The following is a 6,446-nucleotide window of genomic DNA, read 5'->3' as shown; positions in this document are numbered from 1 at the left end:
AAAAAGAGAGATTCCAGAACTTGGCCTCACTCACTGGGCAGCTGTCAAGGTTTCTACATTTTTACTTCTTATTTAAGCGAACCTAGATTGGTATCCACATAAGTCCAGTTGGATACAGATTTGTGCAAAGAACGTAATAGGAAGTTAACGTTTCACGATGCAGATGAGCACACCAGCCATGTACAGCAACTGCTCTCTGAACACTGATCGTCTGCACCAAGTCTCAGAACATAAGTCATGAAGTAGATGCCAGCCATCAAAGCCAGGGACTTAAGTACCGAATATGGAAGCTGAAGAAGCCATTTTGACAGCAGTTCTATCATGTTTTACAACATCTTCCTGAGTCTGCCTATCTTAAACCATCTTCTCTCTATCTTGGAGACTCATTTAGAGGCTTTTGTCCCTGCCTCCAATTTATGGTACCCTCCTAACAGAAGTCCCAGGGACAAGTTCCTCTCCAGCTGAGGGAACTTTACTTGCATCAACAGCTGACAAAGAACTTGTAACTTTCTCTCCAATACGTGTCTTCTCTCCTGATGGCCCCATTGTGCTCTCACGGCATGCTACAGATAACATGGTAGGTATCAGTGTGACCCAGGTACCACCAAGGGCATGCCACCCCTCAGCTCATCTCTCCGATAGGCTGTGTTACCCTATTAGCCAAAGGCAGCCGGATACCAATGTCATTTATACCAGGCTTCTGCTGCTGTGTCTTCTTTTCTATGAAAACTGGTCCTAACCCTTGCTTTTTCTGTGAGGAGGAGTGATAGACTGAGAAACCCAAACACCTCTGCAGTAAACATGCGGAGAGGCTGCAACTGAACTGACGTAGAGGACAAGACCATAAGCTTTAAGTTGCAAATGGAAACATAGCTCAGGACATCACAGGTAAGAGATGAGGCTAGCCAATAACCAGGAGAGTTGCCATCTGTGACTCACTGCTCCTCAGAAGGTGGCATTAACTTTGCCTTTGATTCCCACTGACCTGTTCACAGTTGGGATGATAAGAAAAGCTTTGCAATTTAAAAGCAATGAGGTTCTCGGCTGATAGGATCTGGAAGGCTATCTTTGGGCAAACCTGACAGTTACCAGCAAGTTCACTCTCAAGAAAGACTGTGGGAGCCCCAGCTGCTGTGGCTATCCACCACCGGCCACATTACCATGAGCTCCACATCTGCAAAGATAATTAAACTGTAATTAAGTGCTCTGTTCCACATCAAGCAATGAATCATGCAATTTAAGCGGTCTTCTCTTGGGATTGGTCAGCCACGTGGTCCTGAGGATGGGACAACTCCGGATCGATTTTGTTTCACTGTGTAAACATGGAAATAAAATAATCCATTAGAGAGGCAAACTAGAAAAGCACGAGGCCTACTCGGCCTCAGACACGCTCTAAGTGAAATTTGCATTGCGTGCTCTGCCTGTATAACTTGGAAATAAAGGATGGAGGGAAATGTTCCTTGGAAGATGGAGCAAAGAGTTCTTGGCGGGGTTCAGGGGGGAGGGAGGGGAGGGAGGGGAGGGGAGGGAGGGGAGGGAACCTCAGAACAAGCTCTTAATTCCTCAAAACAAGAGAAAGCAGAAATGTAGGGTGTTGTAACTGACCTGCCAGCCAACAAGTGTGTGTGCCTGTGTGTGCATTCAAGTGCATGTGCATGTGTGTGTATGTGTGCCTGTGCATGTGCCTGTGCATGTGCATGTACATGTATGTGTTACACACACACACACACACATGTCCATAGGGAGTTTTATTCTTCTGCCATCACAGTGCCTGGTTATGGAATCTCAACATCCCTTTCCTGAGCTGAACATTTGGTTCCCACGTGATAGTTCTTTGCCTCTAATTCTGCTCTGCTAGCCTTGAAACTCGAGTGCTTATTGGAAGAATACAGCTAGAGATTACAGAAGACACTGCAAAGCAGGACGGAGTTCTGAGCCCAGACGCCATGCTTGGAACCTCAGTCTTCTCAATCTCCTTCATAGGCTATGTCCCTAGTTTCTGAGATAGTGTCCCTCTCAGGAGAGGCCTCCCTAGTCACCCTCTCTAACCTAATCCACCCTTTCCTCTGATGCCTGTTCTTCCCCACTTATCGCACATGGATGGAGCCAGTACACACACTTGTTACACACCCACTGTCTCTCATTCCTGAAGTCAGGAGGTTGTACTACTCATAGAGTCATTTGTCAACTGTAAATTATGACTTCATGACTGAAAAGTTGTCACTCACCAAAGCTAAGGAAGGTCACAGAAAACCCAGGATCCAAAATCGAGCCCATTTGAATCAAGGCTTCGATTCTACATATCTGAATCACAAAAGAGACAAAGGCATTTTCTTCATGATTAGATTACCAATAAATGATCAAGAAACAAGATTTGAAAAAGCATGTATCCAAGTCCAATAATCATCTTGTGGTTTCTCGGTTGTTCTTTAGATGAGTAGGTAACAAGATAGTGGGTAGATAATACATAGATATGATAGACAGACAGATAGATGATAGACAGGTAGATAGATAGATAGATAGATAGATAGATAGATAGATAGATAGATAGATAGAGTATATATTAGATGGAAGAATTATAGATTGATGATTGGGTAGATGAATAGGTAGATAATTAAACAGATATATACATAGATGACAGATAAGATAAATATGTACTAGGTAGGTAGATGTGTGGATTAGTGGATGAGAAAAAAATAGATGGACAGATATAATGTAACAGGGATATAGATCTAAGACAGATAGAGAATAGGTAAATATATGAATTCATGAGTATATAGATGGATAAGTAGATAACAGACAAATGGATTATGGATTATTGATAGAGAATTTTAGATTTTAGGTAGGTAGATAAAAGATGGATGTGGTATCTGGATGAATAGGTTGACTGATGGTTTCCTGGACAGATGATAGGTAGATAATATAGATATAATGATGGACAGACATAATAATCTATTTTTGGGTCATTTCCCAGCATCACCACCTGCCCATATAAAACCTAAAGGAATGACTTTCAGGTTTTGAATGCCATTACAAGTACCTCTCACCTGTCCTCAAACTTAGTCAGAAGCATCTCTTCTATGAAATTAATAAGCAATATGGGCTAACAAATCCATTGATTAATTCAGGCTGGTACTCTCAAAGACTACTATGGTAAAGGAGAAAGATCAGGGGTTTCTTTTTCAAACTTTACTCCATTGAAACCCACTTAGACTGCATCCTTCCCCTCTAACTCCCCCAACAGGAGAGCATGATCAATCATGGCCAAGGGCAGTTTCCATAAAGCACTAAGAGCCAAGTTTCCACTCAGGTGATGTCCTTGTGATCCCTGGTATTCTACATGGCAAAAGAGGCTTCCTCGGCTTTGAACAGTCATAGAAATGATCCCCAAAGGAACAATCTCAGAAGTTGAGAGAGTTTCAAATAGAAACTAGGAAAGCAGTGTTTGATGTGTGCTTAAAATAGTCAAGTCCTGAACAAAAGGAAAAGGGACTTCCAATATTAATGAATGTAAAAGTATTTACAAATCTAACCTAAAATATCACTTAAGACCAATAAACTCTGGGATCTGGCTTACAGGCTTAATTTTTGCACTCCAAAATATTCTGGAGTGTCCTTTGAGTTCTCTAGGTGGGTAGATAGTATGCTAAGTGTTTGCACCAAATCATAAAAACCAATAATTACAAAATAATAATTAATGGCAAGAATAAACTTAGGGAGGTGATGAGAGAGTGCCAGTCTTGATGGAATGGATGGTCTCGTGGGTGTATTTATCTCCAAAGATAGCTACATTGAGCTATAATCTTCATGCCACCGGCCCATTATGACTCCTCAAAGACCAAGAGAATCAGGACCATGAAGTCTCCTGCTGGTGAGAACTACACTATGCATGAACTTTTCATGGTGCAGAGCCTGCTGCTGCTACTGTTGCTGATGATGAAGAAATTGGTGCTGCTCCAGAAGAAAAAGAAGGAGGAGGAGGAGGAGGGGGAGGAGGAAGCGGAGGAGGAAGAAGAGGAGGAAGAGGAGGAAGAGGAAAAGGAGGAGGAGGAAGAGGAGGAGGAAGAGGAGGAGGAGGAAAAGGAAGAGGAGGAGGAGGAGGAGGGAAAGGAAAAGGAGGAGGAGGAAGAGGAGGAGGAAGAAGAGGGAAAGGAAAAGGAGGAGGAGGAAGAGGAGGAGGAAGAAGAGGAGGAAGAGGAGGAGGAATAGGAAAAGGAAAAGGAGGAGGAAAAGGAAAAGGAGGAGGAGGAAGAGGAGGAGGAGGAGGAAGAGGAGGAGGAAAAGGAAAAGGAGGAGGAGGATGAAGAGGAGGAGGAGGAAGAAGAGGAAGAGGAGGAGGAGGAGGAAAAGGAAAAGGAGGAGGAGGAGAAGGAGAAGAAGGAGGAGGAGGAGGAGGAGGAGGAGGAGGAGGAGGAGAAGGAGGAGGAGGAGGAAGAGGAGGAGGAAGAGGAGGAGGAGGAGGAGGAGGGGAAGAACCTGCTGATGTGGATGTTGATGTTACTGACCCAACAGTCACACAGAGCATCTGGTATGTCCACATCTATTTACCAGGCACCAGTCTAGGCAATGCCCTTGCATTTTTGCACTAAGTAGTTGCAAGTACTCAACAATATTGCTGTGGTTTTTATCTCGTGTTACAGAGAAGGAGACTGAGACTTAGGGGTATTAAGAAATTCCCTAAGATCACATAACTAAGACATTGTTAATGAAACCACATCAGACTTTAGACTTCTCAGGCTCTGTTCTATGCCAGGTTCAGTTTCACGGCTTGGATGTGAGCTTGTGATTATTCTGTATCAACATGATAAAAAAAATCTCATAAATAAACCATAGATGTCTACATTAGTGAGACAGATATATCAATATGCAGGACCTAGTGAGATATAAGAGCAGACATCTTACTCAACTGGTAGAAAGCAGATTGACCGACCCCTGGGTCCTATAATCTGCCAGCATCTAGTAAGATCTAGGTCTACCTTTCGTTTACTCTGTACACCCTGTAGACATACCTAGGAGAGGTCACTGTGAGTCACACTCTTATATAATTTCTTCCTCCTGAGTACAGGCATACAACATGACTCCCTTCTAATCAACAGACTATGACAAACGTGATGGCTATGTAGATAGTGCCCCTAGAATGGCTTCTAGACCACTCTGCTTGTTTCTTTTAAGACAGTGTCCCTAGGAAGCCCAAGCCTGGAACCTGCTGACCACTTGCTCAGCCTCCCCAGGCCAGGGTCACCCACACCCCTGCATTGGGCTCTCCCTCTTCATATTGAAGAAGTAAGGAGCCCGACTGGGGATTCTGTGGAGGGAGGGGCTACATCACAGAGAACTATGGCAGTGTCTGTAAACTGAGAGCAACCCTGGGCCAAAATCCAACTAGAAAATGAATCCCCTAGGCTAACAGCTAAACAAAAGCTGACTCTGCCTTCATGTGAGTGAGCCAAGAGTTGGTAGGTCCCCGGTAAAGCCGTACAAAAAAAAGCGCATTCCCTCGGGTACCTCGGTTGCAGCTCCTTGAGTCCCTGAGCAGGGTAGAGAGTAAAGCTATTCTTTCTCTTAGGACTGCTGAAATCATGTACTTGTGTTTGTCTTGCTTGCTGTATTTGTAATGAGTGGTTATGCCACAGTAGAAAAATAACACAATCCTATTTGGGGCTTTGGAGTATGGGCATGAAGTAGAACACACACTCGTATTCTCTATATACATGTTCTATGTGCTGGTGTGTAATCAGGAAGTCTGGCCACATGGTTTATATGAAAAAGCTTTCACTAGTCTAAGGTGATGGGAACACGGCGGTTCGTTCATATTGTGGATTGTTGTGTCAATGCTGAACAAGAGGAAAGCCCATAATGATAAACTGCTTTGTTCTTCATTTTCATTTTATGTGTGAGTATTTATCCTGAGCGTATGTCTTATGGAGGCCAGAAAGGGGTGTCAGATCCCTTGGAGCTGAAGTTACAGACAGCTTCGAGCCACCCGACCTGAATACTGGAAACAGAACTCCGTCCTCTGGCAGAGCAGCAAGGACGCTTAACCCCTGAGCTGTCTCTCCCATCCCACTAAAAAAATGTTTTAAGACATTCTGCTAGTGTAGGTCATTTTTCCTGAGAAAATAGCCTGAGCAAATACTGAACATGAAGACGTCTTTGGCCTGTTTTATAAAGTTCCATTTATGAATAGTGGTTTCCTAGCAGGGATTGATCAGGAGCAGAAGTGAGAGGAAGCTGAATACACAAGTATATGTCTCATCCACCAATAAGTCACTAATGTGATGGATAAACACTGTGGGTCTGTAGTTGTAACCAGGGTTGTAGACACTGAAGGTGGCTTTAGCTAAGTTTCTTCAGGAGAAGACAGATAATTGAATGAAGAAGTAAACCAGATCTTTGAGCCGTAGAGACTGCAAACCAAAGTAATAGAATAAACTCTGGTCTGAGAC

The 6,446-nt window shown here is 43.6% G+C and overlaps 1 pseudogene; it reads right to left on the bottom strand.

The window, feature by feature from the left end:
* Positions 1–3,203: 3,203 nt before the first annotated feature.
* On the bottom strand, positions 3,204–3,403 carry LOC147995837 (small nucleolar RNA U3; annotated as a pseudogene).
* Between the last annotated feature and the right edge of the window lie 3,043 nt (positions 3,404–6,446).

The sequence above is a fragment of the Rattus norvegicus genome, chromosome 3 (genome assembly GCF_021556685.1).
Source record: "Rattus norvegicus strain SHRSP/BbbUtx chromosome 3, alternate assembly SHRSP_T2T, whole genome shotgun sequence".
NCBI lineage: Eukaryota > Metazoa > Chordata > Mammalia > Rodentia > Muridae > Rattus > Rattus norvegicus.
Note: the sequence above shows the minus strand (reverse complement) of the source record. Positions and strands in the feature narration are given on the sequence as shown.